General features: G+C 53.2%; 1 protein-coding gene across 1 annotated transcript in view; it reads right to left on the reverse strand.

Annotated features, from left to right (window-relative positions):
- The window catches only part of Hdac7 (histone deacetylase 7), a 35,671-nt gene extending 22,253 nt beyond the window's left edge, over window positions 1-13,418 (reverse strand). The window contains 1 exon segment of the mRNA XM_036208222.1: window positions 13,110-13,418. The gene's annotated coding sequence lies outside the window, so the exon portion shown is untranslated.
- Between the last annotated feature and the right edge of the window lie 3,761 nt (window positions 13,419-17,179).

Genomic DNA, 17,179 nt, shown 5'->3' on the forward strand with positions numbered 1-17,179 from the left:
GACTAGGTATGAACACTGTGGGGCTCCAACCTTGGTCCCCTGGATAAGCTGGGTTTCTGCGCCTTACATCACTGCCTCGGGCCCCAGTTTTGACCTCATCTGTTCCACAAAGTGACAGGAAGCCTGAGTCCAGGTGACTCCCAGTTCCCTGGTCCCTGGCTATTAGCTACAAATGAAGCTGGAGGAAGACCAGGCCTTAGTGGCAAAGGGAAAGCAGATAGAGACAGCAGGCCAAGGTCCTGGGTTCCAGGCTGAGCCCCCTAGACCCCAGGTTGCAGCCTCAGAGTCTCTAGCCATGACCCAAGAAGGGCAAAGCCTGACTCCTTATGGGGACTGGCCGAGGAGTTAGGAGGGCCCCAGGAGAGTCCAAGAATAACCAAGGAGAAGGCATGCCATGACGGTCCCCTCCAGAATCTGAGCTGGGGGCCCAGAAGACACAGCTACTGAGCCCTGTTTGCTGCTTTCAGACAGTTTCAAACAGCCCTTGCCTGTAACATGAGGCCGAGACAGGGGGATCAATACTTCGAGGTTTGGCTGAGCTACAGAGTAAGACCCTCTCTTTCAAAATCAGGCAAGCAAGCAAAGGAACATGAAATACAGCTCAGAATCTTAAAATACCGAGGCAGGGTCCCAAGACGCAGCTCAGGCTGATCTCCAATTCTCAACCCTCCTGCCTCAGCTTCCTGAGTAATGAGATCACATGTATGTAGAACACAGGAACATACCTCATCTTTAGTTGTTTTATTATTATTATTATTATTATTATTATTATTATTATTTTCGACAGGTTTTCAATACGAAGCCCTAGCTGACCTAAAAATGACTATGTAACCCTGGATGGCCTAGAACTTGCTATGTGGCCCTAGCTAGCCTCAAACTCAAATCCTTTGCCTCCAAGTGCCAGGTTACAGGCGCAGGCTACCACAACCAGCCTTTAGTTGGATTTTTTGTTTGTTTTGTTTTTCAAGACAGGGTCTCTATGTAGCCCTGGCTGTCCTGGAACTCACAGAGGATCTACCTGCCTCTGCCTCCCAGGTGCTGGGATTAAAGGTGTGCGCCACCACCACCTAGCTCCTTTAGTTGATTTTAAAAAAAGAAAAAAGAAAAAGAACACATACTTCTAGGGGTGAAATGTGGCTTTAAAATATTGGGGGGCAGGGCAACAGTTTGATTGGTAAACCCCTAGTGGTGTAAACATAAGGACATAGGTTGACTCTCCAGCATCTGCATGAAAAGCTGGGTATAAGGGCTGGAGAGATGGCTCCATGGATAAGAGCACTGGCTGCTCTTTCAGAGGACCTGGGTTCAATTCTCAGCACCCACATGTTGGCTCACAATTGTCTGTAACTGTTTCAGGGGATCAGACTCCGTCTTCTGGAGGCACTGTACACACATGGTACACAGACATACACACAAGCCAAACACCCATACATGTAAAATGCCAACTGGATGTAGTGGCATGCATTTACAATTCAGCACTAGGGAGGCAGAGACAAAAGGATGCCGCCAACTCACAGGCCAGCCCCAAATCCTAGTAGGAGATTGTCTCAAAAGAACATGTCTTTTGAGAAATGATACCCGAAGCTGGCCTTTGCTTCCACACACATGTGCACCCCATACACACACACACCCCTGCACATGTACACACACACCTTCATGTGAACACACACATGTATGCATACACAACTACACGTGCACACACAATTTTTTCCCCCAAGACAGGGTTTTTCTGTGTAGCTTTGGGTGTCCTGGAACTCACTCTGTAGACCAGGCTGGCCTCGAATTCACAGAGATCTGCCTGCCTCTGCCTCCCAAGTGCTGGGATTAGAGTGCACCACCACCACCTGGTACACACACAATTTTTTAAAAATGTATATACTATTTACAGTTACTAAAAAATTCAAACAGCCTAAAATGTATGACAAGAATATAAATTTCTCACTCACCCCAGACCTCCTATAATTTTATTTGGATCAGACCTTTTAAACAGTTTCTGTGTCCACCCTCCCCGCTTCCAAAACTCCACAGTCTTGGCTCTGAACTGCTTCTTGCTCAGATTTATCCAGAGCCTCGGGGACATGAAGCCTCTCACATGAAGCCTACGAGGGGAGCGAGGGTCCCTAGCATTAAGGACCTTGGCTAGCACACCAAGTGGGATGAACCAGATGTGTGATGACATCTGGCAGAGCTTCAGCTGCCCCATCTGGAATCTGAAGAGTGGCCAGCCATGGCCACCCATACATCGTCACGGCTGCCCACTACTCCTGTCTGCTCCAAACCTGGAAGAGCCCCCATTCTGGCACTAACAAATCGGTGTCCGGTCCCACTGCACCCTCCCTCCTCAACCATTTGCCGTGCATGTGCCCCTGGCTCCTACACTTTTCCTTCCCCCTCCCAACAACAGGGGCTTCCCTTCCCCTTCCACCCAAACTGCTGTGGGGTGGCACTAGCTGCCCCAAGTGCCCATCATCTGCTAACTTGCCCGATGCTTGTAACAAGCCCCACGAGGTGACTGGTTTCATCTCTAGTATATAGATGGGTAGACTAAGACCCAGCAGCATTAAGTAACCTGAGGTTAGGGGCTGGAAAGATGGCTCACGGGTTAGGGTTAAGGGCACTCACTGCCTGCTCTTGCAGAGGACCCACATGGTAGCTCACCACTATCTGTAACACCAGTTCCAGGGGATCCCATGCCTCTTCTGACCTCCTTAGGTTCCTGTACACACACTTTGTGCACACAACACACTCAGGCACATTTTGCATGTGCAAAGGACCTGAGGTCACATAGCATGATGACTCTAGAATCCTGCTCTCAACTAACACGCACCTCTTAGCTGGCCAGTGCAGGGCAAACAAAGGAAAAAAAACAAAAAGCCTTCGCCTCCAGGGTGTGCCAAAGGAAAACCCAGTCCGATGCAGGCCAGAGGCTGTCTCATTTACCTGTGGGTACCCATGAAGACAGTCCCAAAGAGTCACCAGCAGGAACTGGCCTTGGTAGAAGCCAAGCAATAACAAGACTGTTGGTCACAGCTTGGGGACCTCAGAGGGGATTATGCTCCATTTCTTCTGCTCAGTGGTACCCTGCTTCATCTCTTCTCTAGATCAGCGGTTCTCAACCTTCCTAAAGCTGCGACCCCTTATACAGTTCCTCACGTTGTGGTGACGCCAACCATAAAATTATTTCCATTGCTACTTCACAATTGTAACTTTGCTACTGTTATGAAATAGCTGTGTTTTCTGATGATAGGCGAATCCTGTGAAAGGGTCATTCAATCCTCCAGGGGTCCTGACCTGCAGGTTGAGAACCACTGCTCTAGAAGCCTTCAAGCTCTCCTCCAGCCTCTTACAAGAGGCCCCAAACAAACTACACAGATGCTTTCTAGACACAGGCTTAGCTGGCAGGTGGGCAGCTTGGGATGGGTGCCTATGCAGATGAGGGTCTGGGGGCATCTGTAAGGGGACAGGGGGAGGGAGATCACTAGCATGGCGGCTAGACATCCAGAGATCAGAGGGCTGGAAGTGCAGACTTCAGGCTGCCCCCCTCCCCCACAGTGAACAGGCCCCTTCCCCTCCACCTCTGGGTGGCTGGAACTCTAGGGCAGTTATTTTTAGCTCTTGACACCTGGGTATTTTGCAGCCACAGGATGTCCGGTTTGGAGTCTCTTTCTGGGAATCCCACATGAGGCTGTTGTAAACAGCCCCACACAGTGGTGGCCTGAGCCAGGAGCCAGCCTTTCCACCCCCTCTCCTCCCCCCTGCCCCGTTCGAAATTCATCAAACAGGAAGTAGATGTAACCATGGCAGTGGCAGCTCAAGCTTCCCAGGAGTGGCAGTGTCCCCTGGCTCTCGGTCACCTACCTCTGCTGGCCTCTCTCACCAATCCTGAGGTCATTTGTATGAAGCCATGGCACCTGTAGAGCTTTGCTGCTCCCTGCTAAAGTACAGTGAGATCCTGCGGCTCCTGTCACCTCCCAGGGCCTCTTGGATTCCTTAGCCTTTCTGAACTCCCTCTGTAGAGCAGAAGCACACACCTCCTCAAGGTGGCTCTCCAGGCTTGCCACCGCTCCCTATCTCCAGAGCCTGCCTTGCAGCCTGGCCTCCTCTGCAATGCCCTGTCCACCTAGGGAATTCCTGAGCAGACAGGCTGCCCAGTCCAGATCGCCCTGGTATTTCTAGGCACTGAAAGCCCTCGGGCATGTAAGTTCTACCCACAACTCCCTTGGTCCAGCAGCTCTAATCTTACTGGAAGTTCACGATAAAGTCTAGTCACTATTTTATTTTTTCTATCACAAGGAAAACCTCCTAAGCAGGCAAGATTTGAGACCCCCATCTGTAATGCGGGGGCCACAAGTTTAGGGCTTGTCAGCCTCTGCCTTGTCTCCCCCCACACCCTCCACCTCCCCATCCCCCACCCCCACCCACCCTGTGCCCACTTCACCCAGCAGCCAGTCCCAGCCAGCCTTTCTCAACTGCTTGCCCCAACAGGAAGCACAGTCACCACCCCAACGCTGCCTCTGGGGGCGGTGTCTTTTCCCCCTTGAGGGTTGCCGTTGGGCTGGGCCTATCTGTGCACCCCACTCCTGCTTGCTCTGAGTCCTGAGTTCTGCCTTTCCCTGCTGCCTGTGTACCTAGAGAAGCGCTTTCACAGTGCCCTCCACCTGAGCCGCCCAAAGGTCTCCCCAGTCTAGACCTGAGATGGCAGGGAAGAAGTCCAAGTTACTTAGTATATTATTCTAACCACTAATAGTAATCATTTTAACCACTAATATTAATAATGACCAGCAGGCATATACAAATGCTGACAATGTATTCCTACCACAGTCCTTAAAGTTGGTGCTATTACAAGGGGAACTGAGGCTAACGAGGTCAAGAAACATGCAAAGGGCAGTGTGGCTTGGCCATAGAGAGCTTGTCTAACATGAAAAGAGGCCCTGGGCTTATCCCCAGCGCCACAAAAGGCAGAAGAGAAAGGAGAGAGAGGAGGGGAGTGGAGGGGAGGGAAGAGGGGAGAAAAGAAACGTGCCTAAGCTTCTAAAACCTGAACTGGCATGGACACCCCCTAACAGCTCACAGCTCGTGAAAAGAAGCCACTAAGGGCACACAGGACAGTGGAACGCCCCCCAGCACTGGCATGCTTCCACAAAGCATAAGATGCTCTATCCAAAACACACCAGATAACAAATACCACCCCTGTCCGCGGCCCTCCTGTGCCTTTGTCTCTAGGAGGCTCCTCTTCACTTCCTTATTCATCTTATATTTCCCCAGTTTCTTGAATGTGCATTTTACCATTTTATTGGCTTCCTGTAAGCTGCCTCCAGCAGGGGATAACTAAACAAGCAGGACCTCCCAGGGCTGCCTTGGAGGATCACATGCTGTAAGAGCACTCTGGAAATTGTCAAGTCCTGTAGAAAATTCCAGTTGCATAACCAGAGCAAGTCACCCTAAGACTGGTACTCAGAAGAAATTCCTTTGGAAGGATGCAGCCTCTCCCTCATTCCCAAGCCTCTCCCCTGGGCAGAGCTTGGGCAGGTAGAAGGGTGGAGACACCCACTAGTACAGAGAGGAGCACCCTCATTCAGAATAGCCAAATTAACCCTAGTTTGGGGGAAGGTAGAGGACACTGGCCACAGACCCTGTTCTCCCACTGGCCTGGGGGTGGGCTCTCAGTGCAAACCAAGAAAATGGGAGGCATCTGGAGTCTGGGAATAGCAACAAGCTATGAATGCTGGCACTCACTGAGATGCCACATTAATATTAATGACAGCAAATACCCCAGACATCCCCAAATCCAGTCATGTCATAGTGTCCTCCTCCTTCTGCCTGTTACTTTTGGAAAATCACAGAAGTCTATCAGGCAGATTCTGCTGGCGATCTCATTCCCTTCTGTGGCCAGGGCTGCCCTTGACACTTACCAAAGATCTTTCCAGACCACAAATCCAGCTTGGGTGCTTATACAGCCGTCAGGGAATTCAACAGCCAGATGTATGGTCCTGAGCAACTGGTGTGAACAAAGGAACTTCAAGGACCATTTCTAGCCAACTAGGGACTGGATGAGACCGATACTACACAGGAAGGTGGAGATTGCTGACTGAAAAAAACCAGCATGCATCATGCAATCTCATTTCAGCAAAAAAGACAGCTTTACGGGGCACATGATAAAGTGCGAGGGCATGTGCTGAGGGCCCAGGCCCCCCCACAGGGTAGAGCTCTGCAGTATGTGCTACTTTCTATTAGGTGCCTAGGTGCCGTCCTGTATCGTCTGTGTCTGCAGGAGTACCTTTGTGGTAATAATTCACCGTACACGCACATACATGTGCACACCCTGGAAGCAAAGTCGACACATGATCAAGAGTCTCCTGCCAACTAGGGTTACAGGGCTTTCAAGAATTCCACATATTCTCAGACCCAATATCTTCAGGGAATCCGTGTTATCTACATGCTCTGGGCATTTGCCTCTTGTGAATCACGCTGAGGGCCTAGCCCAGGCTATGCAAAGTCAGGCCTTACTTACTGAATGCCTGTCGGCTGAATAATAATATTTCCTGAAAGCAACGCCTCATGTCTCTTCCAGGGCCAGTGCGCTGGGAATACTGCTGATGTCACTGAGCTGCCCACCCTCCTCTGCTTCACCCTCCTCTTCAGGGCTGCCAGGGAGGAGCTAAAGGAAAGGCTGGCCAGCAGCAGCAGATGTTGGTAAGGTACTCCACACAGGAGGCCACGAAGGGGCTCCCTGCCCAGCATGGCATGGCAACCCCTTTGACAAGCCAGGTGGCTATGAAGCCTAGGGTCCTCCCTCACCCTGCTTCTCTGAGAAAGGAGTGAACGAGAGAAGCAGGGGTCCACCCTGTGACTATTGGCGATAGAGCCTGCTGTTCCAGGCCCACAGGGGTGGAGGAATCTAGAGCAGGGAATTTGGCCTGGTTTTTCAATGTGAACTGGGGCTGGGCCCTGTTCTGTCATATCTCCAACATTCCCTATTTCTGACCTTTAACAATATGAACAAATAACATCAATAATAAGGATGAGTATTCGGCGTGCACTGGTCTCCTACTAGACATGGCGTAAGTCACGTACACAATCTCCAATCTCCTTTCATCTCTACAGAAACTCTGTGAGATTGAGAACGTAATTATTTTCACATTAGCAATAAAGAAACTGAGTCACGGAGAAGAAGGTGCCCAAGCTTTGCCTGTTGCTGGAGAAAGAGGGATTCAGCCCAGACCAACCATTCTTTCCTCTTGTCCCTACTCGAGGCAACTCTGGCTGGGTTTTGCCACTGACACAGGGTGATGCAAACTGACATCTGGGAGATGCTTTAGAGTCAGTCCACCAAGAGTTTACACCCCTCGGCTGGGGGGGGGGGGGAGCCAGGAGGTAAAAAGACTTGGAAGCCTCAGCGTCCTCACACAAGCCCCCAACAGCTACTCCCGCTAGCATTCGAACCCAGATCTTGGGCTCCGGTCTTCTGCATTTCACACAGCACCCTTCTGGCTCAGAGCTTTATCTCCTTTGAGCCCTGGGCTCCCTGCGTGCAACCCTGTGCAGAGCCAGCAGGGTGAGGGTGCTCAGTCTGCTGCCTCACCAGCTCTCCACGGTGACTCACTCCCGGACCCAGGGGAAGCACAGCCCCGTTTGCCGCGCCTCCAGCTCCCCGCCTCCACATTTGCTAACCGAAACCCGACTGCTGCTATTTTTAACCCTCCAGCTCCCCCTTGCCTGGGGCTCCCCCCCTTTACCCCCACCCCCTTGCCCCAACACGGTGGCACCAGTCTGTCATTCTGAGAACACTTCTACAACCTGAAGGCCCCGGAGGGCGCAGCGGATGCCCCGGACGTGCAGGTTTGTGGAGCAAGCAAAACAAGTCGGTTACAGCTCAGTCTCCGAATTCCCCCACCCCGACTCTTTCCGAACCTGTACCTCCCAGCCGGCCCTGCTCCTCCCTGCCATCCAGAGGGCTGCAGAAGGGGAACCGGACTTCTGGGTTGAGGGCTACTGTAGGAAAAATGAGTGGGCTCCTTGGGATCCGGCACCGCAGGGAGCTAAGCGGAAGGCAAGGGGAATGGGTTCCCTGGTTCTTCCCAGCTGTTGAAGGTTTCGGATCGCTCAAGTTTCCCATCTCTGCATGGCAATATGAGAAGGAAAGTGGCCTGGGGATAGGGTAGGGACCCTGAGTCCGATCTGCTCCTCCACTCCCCCACCCCCAATAGGAGCCTGCAGCTGGGGCAGGGCAAGGCTGGGAGGCAGGGGCCAAGGAATGAAGGCACTTGAGGCCCTTGAAGAGAGGACCAAGCAAAGGGGGAGGGGCGCAGACCTCTTCTCTTTCTTCTAGGCTCCTCCAATCCCTCCGGGCTGCATTTTCTTATGCCAATGGGAAGCTCGGGGTCTCCCAGGGAAAACCCTCTACTGAGGGGAGAGAGAGAAGAGGTCTGAGGCTGCTGGCCGACAGCAGGAAGGTTATGCCCAAATTGCTGATGTGAAAGTTAACCTCTTGAGAGAGGGGTGTAGGGGCAGGCCTGCAGGTGGACCCAAGGGGGTACTTCCTTCTGGCGGAAGTAGAGCAGGTGGCTTGAACCAGACCCCTCTGCTCCTCTGGTCTAAGCGTCATCCAGCTCAGAGAGCAGATCTGAGGGCATAGAAGAACCTCCTAAGCTCAGGCCTTCTGGTCCAGGCACTGCTAGGTAGCTTTCTCATGAGTGTCTCCTAAGCTCAGGTCTTCCTGGCCCCTTCCCTACCCCCTCTTCTTTTTTTCTGGTTCTGTTATAGCCATGGACCCTGATCAGCTCTGAGCCTTGATCCGCCCCCTCTCCTTGGTGACCCTGAACTTGATAAATAAATCCCAGTAGCCATAGAGGCAGTCAGCTATACCCAGAGGGGAGAGACCTGGAGGCACAGTGGGTCCCAGGTTGGGAAGGTAGGAAGGGAATGAGGCAGGAGGGTCAGGAAGGGGCGGTGCTTGGGAGCTGCCAACAGTCTGCTGTGTTCTTATTCTGAGCCCCATTTGGCTGCTCCTGCTTCTCTGCCCCTCTGTCAACCTGTGTGTGTGTGTGTGGGGGGGCTCCCGAGGAAAGAAGAGCCTGCTGTCTACCAGGCTGGCAGTCCAATTCCAGCCCTCAGCTAGAGCTCAGTCCAGACCCCTCAACTGGGTTCAGGGAGCTTGCAAGCATGGTTTAACAGGCTCTGTAGCCTCATTTCTAGTCTGGGGAGAAAAGGTGTCCATGCCACTGAGACCTCCCATGGCCTATCTAAGGAAGTCCCACCTTGTTTTTTTATTGCTTCACCCAGTTCATTTCCTTCCTAGGACTTATCACCATGTGCAACTACCCACCTCTTCATTCCCGCCCATGCTTTCTTGGTCTCCAGTAGAGTGGTAGCACCCGAGGACAGATGCATACCTTTGTGCTCACTGCACATCTGTGCCCAGTGCATGGCACAGAGCTCTGCAAGTCTGTAACAAACGGATGAACTGTTGAGTGACCAGCTTGGTAAATGAGGTTCCCTGGCTGCCAGTGTGATTCTCCAGGGTTTCAGGGTAACAAGAATGAAACCAGAAAGGCTGGAAGCCCAAAGTGACACTCTGAGGCAGCATCTAGACCAGACGGCACTACCTGGTCCCCTTCACCATGCTGTACGTGAATGTGCACACAGGTCCCCACATTAAATCACGGAGCAGCCTTAGGAGGCTTGCATGGTTTCTGAGTTCTTTCTCTAAATATCCCAGTGACCTCAAACATACCACACACCTGCAGGCCTGTCTCCTCCATAAAAATAAATGAAAAGGTAGGCCCAGGTCTGTGCTTTTCCAGCACAGCTTGGCACCAGAATCACCCACCAAGCAAGTAAAAATGCAGGTTCCTTACCCCACTTCCTGCAGACTCTGACAGATGGTGGGAATAGGGCCTGAGGATGTTTTTACACATCCTTACATGATCCTGAAGCAACTGGTCCAGTAACTAGCATGGACAGGAAGCCGGACATGGTGGCACACATCTTTAATCCCAGCACTTAGGAGGCAGAGGCAGGTAGATCTCTGTGAGTTCAAGGCCAGCCTGGTCTACAGAGCTAGTTCCAGGAAAGGCGCAAAGCTACAGAGAAACCCTGTCTTAGAAAGAAAGAAAGGAAGGAAGGAAGGAAGGAAGGAAGGAAGGAAGGAAGGAAGGAAGGAAAAGAGAGAGAGAAAGAAAGAATACAGAGAGAAGAGAAACCCATGGACAATGCTTTATAGGTTAACATCTGGACATCTGTGAAAAAGCAGCTTCTACATAGGTTCACATCCCCTAAAACTTGTCCATAGCCCACACAGAGCCATAACTTACAAAGGTGCTTAAGACACAGAAGACACACATCTGTGCCACATGTGTGCATACCCCCTAAACACCCAACAGAGCCAGCACATGGATCACAGATTGCCACGGAACCACCACATAGGCATATCCAGCCCTGGGCAAACACAGACACCCACCACACACCCAATGCATACACACATATCACATGAAGACTCATACTAAACAGATGCTATCCTGAATTTATTTTGCCTCTGGGAACAAGTCCAGAACCAAAGGAGCTATGCTCTGCGGATGAAAACATCCCTCCTGCCTCTGCCACCCCCACCCCTTGCCCCAGGCAGCTCTCTGTCCACCACCCCTTGAATGACTGACTGCAGGAGGTAGTGGAGAGAAAGATCTGGATGAGAGGAGGCAGAAGCTGAAGTCAGTGTTTTCAATCTGCTTGGAGCCCTTCCCCAAATCCAGCCTACTTCTCTTCCCTTGGCTGCCAGGAGATACTGTGGGGCCTCTACTCAGCCACTCCCACCCCCACTCCCCCCCAGTCAGTGCTTGGGCAGACCACTTGTCTAGATTTCCAGGCCCTGGTCCTACAGAGCCAAAAGGATTAGGGAGTAGCTAGACCCTGGGACTCCCAGTACGTGGGCCACTAAGGAAAGGGCTGTCTGGAGCACCTTCCTGCAGCCCTAAGGCCTAAGGCCCCCATGGAATGTTACCACAGAAACAGGGAAAATATTCTAAGGGACACAATACCCGGCGGCCGGCGGGGTCACCTGCTGACCATGTTTCCTGCTGTGTTCCCCACCCCCATCTCAGAGCACTCAGAGCCTTCTCCAGCCTCAGCCTGGGCCTCCTAGCCAGAGCTCTCCTTCCTGCCTCCCCTGGACTAGGGAAACACCTCCAGCAAAAGCTCTGCCCTGCTGTGGTTCCAAACAACAAGAGGGATGGCCCAGTGGGCCCCCCACTCCTAGTCTCTACTCCCCCAACACAGGAAATCAAGGCTTCCTGCCCCAGAGGAAGCGCCCCATCTAGTGAACAAATCCAACATATACAAATTTGTAGCCCTGGAGCTGGCGCCTCCAGGGGGATATGCCCTTGAGCCTTGCAATACCCCATACTCCTCTGGAGGCTCCAGACCACATCTGACCATGGAAGAGTTTAGGCAAGAATAGGCCCTGCAGAGGCAGAAGGTCTGGTTGGTGCCATTCCCTGGCTGGGTGTCCCTGGGTCCTCTGTACCTCATCTTTCTCTCGGGCCTCTGCCAGCTTCGAACTACCAGCTCCCAAAGAAAGGCCAGGAGGAAAGAAAGCAGAGAAGAGATGATAGGCTTCACAGGTTTTCATCTCCCCAGTCCTGGGAAGTGTGCCTACGGCTACAAAAGGGTCCTCTTTCCCCATCCCATCCCAACCAAGCCACCAGGCACTTCAGGTGGCAGCCATTATTCCCAAGGCAAGGACATAATACTCCCCACGTGTCTCCCTACTCCCTACTGAACACTGACTGGATATTTGGGGTTAGTCTCTCTGGTTCCAAGCTCTGGAAAGGGGACTTAGGATCCCCACCACTTGATGTTAATTGTGGGGAGAGTGAGCTTAAATGGGGTGACCAGCTTAGGTGCAAAACCTTCTCTGCCTCAAAATCTCAGTTTATGCCCCTGATACACAGAGACACACCCATCCAAGGGGCCAGACTGAGTGACAGAGTTCAGGTGCACAGTTCCCAACCTTTCCAAAGCACAGCTCCGAGTTCCTAGCTTGGGAGGGACATCAGAGGCGAGGCAGAGGGACCAGGACCAGCCCCAGTCCCAGCGGGTCCAGGACTTGGTCCAACCTCACTTTATCTGGTTACCACACAATGGAACTGCTCTGTGCCTCAGTTTCCCTCAGGAGTGACTGTAAGGAAGAAAATGACTTAGTTACTGAGCGGAGATGTCAAGGGAAAGAGAGAGCAAGGAGGTGAAAAGTGGAGGGATGATTAGCAGCAGCTGGAGAAGAGGCTGGGAAGGCCCGAGGGGGTTGGCATAGAGGGGAGGCATGTATGGCAGCCTACTGGAGTCCTCTTGGGAAGAAATGGGGCACCTAACTACAAGTTAGAGGGGAGAAACCAAGCAGAGTCATGGTTGGGCAAGGAATTTGAACAAAGTCCCATAAGTCTATGTAAAAGTCTAGGGCACTCGCTCCTGATTCCAGATGTCGCGCTCCCATCAGGGCCACCGAGGGCCAATGTCCTATTATCACCCTGAAAATTGGCAGGCAGAGCTGGGCCTCAAGCAGATGCTGAGTTGGGATGTGGGAAGGGATAGTTAAGCAGCAAGCCAGCCAACGCCAGATGCAGGAGGCTTTGGGGAATACTGGACAGCCAGCAAGGACAGTTAAGGGCCCCAAACTGGCAGCCAGTGGGAAGGAAGTGGGGCACATTCAGTGACCTGCAGGACCCAGGTTTTCTTCCAACTTACTGGCCAAGAACTTATGGTAGTGGAAAGGCAGCTCAGCTGCCAGATCTGCCCGGGGTTCTCAGCACTAACAGACCTGGGGGCCACACATTCAGCTTCCCACCTCCCTACCACTCAGTATACAGCCTGCAGACCTCACTTTCCTACACCTTTCAAGGCACGACCCTCACAGCTCACTCAGTTGGGCACAGGTGTCTCTTCACTCCGATGGGTGATCAAGGCTAAGGGTTGATGCTCAGAGAAATCTCCCAGCCTAATACCCCTCCAGGGGTCGTTTTCCCTGGCCACTGGATCTAAGGAGGGCCCTGCCCAGCTACGCGAGATGGGGGCGCTGAGGTCCAGCCCCACAAATCCGGCCGCAGTTCAGTGGGTCCTACCATTTGCCCTCCCGCTTCCAAATCTTCCGCCACGGAGTACCGCCTCCTCCCCGGGCCTCGGCGGCCGCCTGTACCTCCCGGATTCTCGGGAGGAGGGTGACGGGACGCCCGGCCCATGCACAGGCGGCCCCGGGCCTCCCACAGTCTCCCCGGGGCCTGTCGCTGCCCCGAGCAGGCGGATGTGGGCACCCCGCAGGAGGCCGGAGTTTACTGGCCCCGGAACCAGCCCGGGCCCCCGAGCGGGCCAAAACACCGCCGAGCGGGCGCGGTCGAGCGCGCACGGAGGACCCGGCCAGCCGGACCAGCCGGAGCCCCAGCCGCAGCCGCTGCTGCCGGAGCCGGGGCGGGCGGCGCAGGGTGCCGCGCGCAGGGCGGGGCGGGCGGGGCGGGGGCGGCCGCCCGGTACTCACCCGCGCCGGGGCTGTGCATCCAGGGGCCGGGGCCCTCAGAGCCGGGGGCTCATGGCGGGCGGGGGGCCGGGGCGCCGCCGGCCTCACATCCCCCCCGGTCGCCGGAGGCTGCAGAGCGACTGTGAGACGGCGAGAGGAAGGGAGGGGGCCGGGAGGGGGAGGGCCCTGGCAGCCTGGCCGGCCGGGTAGGATGACAATGGAAGGAAATGCTTTATCTGAGTCTGAGAGCGGGCCAAGGGGGAGGGGAGGGAGGGGGGCCGGCGCTCGCGGCCCTGGGACAGACACACCACCCCGGCAGGCTTTGCTCAGCCGCACACAGGCTGGCGGCAGACACCGATCGCGGTGGGGCGCGGCACACCGCCCCGGGAGGCAGCGCCGAACCCGGAACGCGGGACGCTGCCGGACCCGCGCGCGGCCGCCGAGCCCCAGCCGCCGCGCGGCGCTGCGCCCAGCGCACAATTCCCGGAAACCCAGATACCTGAGTGCACGCACCCGTGCATACACAGCGTACACGAGCGTGCATCCATGTTTACACAGGCCGGGGTGATTTACACTTCGGGGGAAGGACTCCTGTGCACACATCTACACACTTAAGAAGTTTACGAGAAGAGAGCAACACCATACGGAGGCACAGGACACGCTTAGCGTCCCAAGCAAGGAATCCCAGACGACACCCCCCGCCCCGTTCCACTCCTCACACACACAACAAGCAGGACTCGCCTCAGGAAAGCTTCAGGATCTGATTTGAATCACTGCCCAGTCGAACCCCAGTGGCACCCCCCCCCCCAGTGCCTGCCGAGGGGAGCAGAAGGGTCCAGCCTGTTCCTATTAAAAGAAAAAAGAGGGGATGGGGGTGGTGCAGTTTGAAAGTTTTCTTTTTTCAAAGACATTTCTCAAGGGATTTCCTTCCATCCTCTCCTCTTCCTCTCTTCCATTCCTCTCCCTCCACAATGACCCCCCCTTCGCCCCCCCTCCGCCCGTCCCTATGAGTCAAACTTCAGCAATGTGCCCAGTGTCCCCCAGTGCATTACAGTGGATCACAGAAATGTTCCAGTCTGTGAGTCGGAATGCAGCCGCCTCCAGCCCTCCGTCAGCTAATAAACTCAGCTGAGAACTGGCTTTGCACTACAGCCCTCCTTGCCTCTCCCCCAATCTCTTCTTAGACGCCAGAGGTCAGATTCAAGGGTCAGGGGCTGAGGACCTTCCCACCGGGCTGCCTGGCTTGGCTTATCAGTCTGTTGCCTCCAGCAATCTGTTGGGTCAGAAAACTGGGACCTGGGACAGGGAGAGGTCATCCACCAGGAACACTGGGCTCCCCTGCATCTGAGGTGCCCAGCCACTGAAAAAGCAGCTTCTTTCTGATCACATTCTACTCACTGAGTCCTAGGAACTCCCGGCATCTTTAGAAAGGGAAACAGAGACAGAGCTAGAGATGAGTTGAGTCTTTCCCCATGCTGCAGAACAGCCTCAGTGACAGGCCAGGCCTCCCTACCTGTCCATCCCTTGATGTTCAGCAGCTGACTTTAACCCCTCTCTACCCATTCATGTGTACCACCAGCTCTTTAGGCTCCATGGCCTTTTGCAGTGTGGGACCACATGCATCCCTGCCCAGCGCTTCCTGCTACGTTCCCTATTATCACTACTTTCAGCCAGCCCTGTCTGCTAGCTGCTCCCCATTCCGTCCTCACACTTACCTACTTCCTAGCCTGACCTGAGACGCTCCCTACAGAGCAAAAGCCCTCTGTCCGCTTTCTCCCCATGTTGACATCCCTTTTACTTCGCAGTACTTTGAAATGTTCCGTGATTCCCATAGCCGGAAGGATTTGCCTTTTCTTTGAAGGACTCCACCCCAGCACTGTAGATTTTTCTCTCCACACTGACCTTCACCCATCTAGTCTAGTCGTCTTCCTCACAAGCATTGGAGAAAAGACACCAAGCTTGAAGCCACTACCTCAGCCAAGGCTGCATTTCTCACAGTGCTTTGCACAGAATTCAAACTCAGCGTGTTCTCAGTTGAATGATGACAGATGTTCATGGCCTCCAAGGATCATCTTCCGGCTGGACATCTCTGATACACCCTTCAGTCCAGTGATTTAACCATATTGGCTCTGTAAGACACGCTTGCCCTTCTACTGAGCCCTCTTTCCAAACTCCTCTTTGAGGCCTACAGCCCTTCAGAAAAAGCAGTGACTAGAGCAGACAGCCAGTCTCTCTCTTTATGTCCCTCCTCCTGTCACCATACGTCGCCCCTGTGCGCACCTGTCTCCCTTTCCAGAGGCTTGCGCAGTGCTCAGGTTTTTTATCTCCTTGTTGGCTGATTTCTGCAAGTGCAGCATTCATGTACTTCTTTGTGAATCCACCTTTTCTTTTTAATCTAACCACTAACTTCTGAGTGATTGGACTAGAGATGGGTGGCTGTCCATCTAGGTTCACAGTGCCTGCCTAACCCCTGGCTTTGGGCACACACCAGGACTCACTGACCCCAAAGTGTAGGCAGAGAGGAAAACATCATGTACAGTAAGTGTCTGGGATGCTGAACTGGGTCCTTCCTGCTGCTGCCAGATCTACCTATGACTCCAACAGCTCTTGCCCTACAGTGGATTCCCAAGCCAGTTTCTAACCCGTGTTCCCTAGTGGCATATGTTAGCTTCTAGGAACCCCTAGAGATATAACAGAAAAATGCAGGCTACCTCCTTCTTGCTATGGTGAGTGGTTACCAGGGGAGGTTTCTAAAGAACTTGTGTCCAGACTTCTTACAGCCTGCTCAGTTGGACACCTGGTGTAAGAGACTGGCCCCACAGGATCCACCTCAGGTTCTTCAAAGCTCCCCTAGCTCTCTGGACAATACAAAGTCTCCAGGTGCCCCTTTTTGTTTGCCCATGACTTAGGGCCTGCATGTCATCCTCTTTATCCCTTCCCTTTTCCTCTTGCCTTGGTAAGCTACCTTTTACCAAGTGTTTACCAAATATCAGCCCTATTCTAGCCTTTGGACAAATATCAGATGGCTTTTTTTTTTTAAAGATTTGTTGATTTTATCTTCTGCATATGAGTGTTTGTGGTCTGCATGTATGCATGCATGCTACATGGGTCCCTGGTGTCCACAGAGACCAGTAGAGGTTGCCAGCCTTCCTAGGGCCAGGTGACTTTTTTCAGATAACTGGAGTTAATCTACCAGCAGTTGTGAGCTGCCCTGTGGGTGCTGGGAACTGAACCCAGGTCCTCTGCAAGAACAGCAAGTGCTTTTAACCACTGAGCCATCTCTCCAACCTCCAGATCCTTCCTTTCTTCTTCTTCTTCTTCTTCTTCTTCTTCTTCTTCTTCTTCTTCTTCTTCTTCTTCTTCTTTTTGGTTTTTGTTTTTGTTTTTTTTTTTTTTTTGTTTGTTTTTGTTTTTGTTTTTTTCCAAGACAGGGTTTCTCTGTGTAGCTTTGTGCCTTTTCTGGAGCTCACTCTGTAGCCCAGGCTGGCCTCAGACTCACAGAGATCCTCCTGACTCTGCCTCCCAAGTGCTGGGATTAAAGGCACGCGCCACCACTGCCTGGCCAGATCCCTTATTCTTAATAATCTTTATTATGCTCATGAACAAAATATGGCCCATAAATGTGAGGAAACCTGACAGAATTTGCTCAACAAGTTACAGGCGAATTTGCTCATTGAACAA

The sequence above is a fragment of the Onychomys torridus genome, chromosome 16 (assembly GCF_903995425.1).
Source record: "Onychomys torridus chromosome 16, mOncTor1.1, whole genome shotgun sequence".
Taxonomy (NCBI): domain Eukaryota; kingdom Metazoa; phylum Chordata; class Mammalia; order Rodentia; family Cricetidae; genus Onychomys; species Onychomys torridus.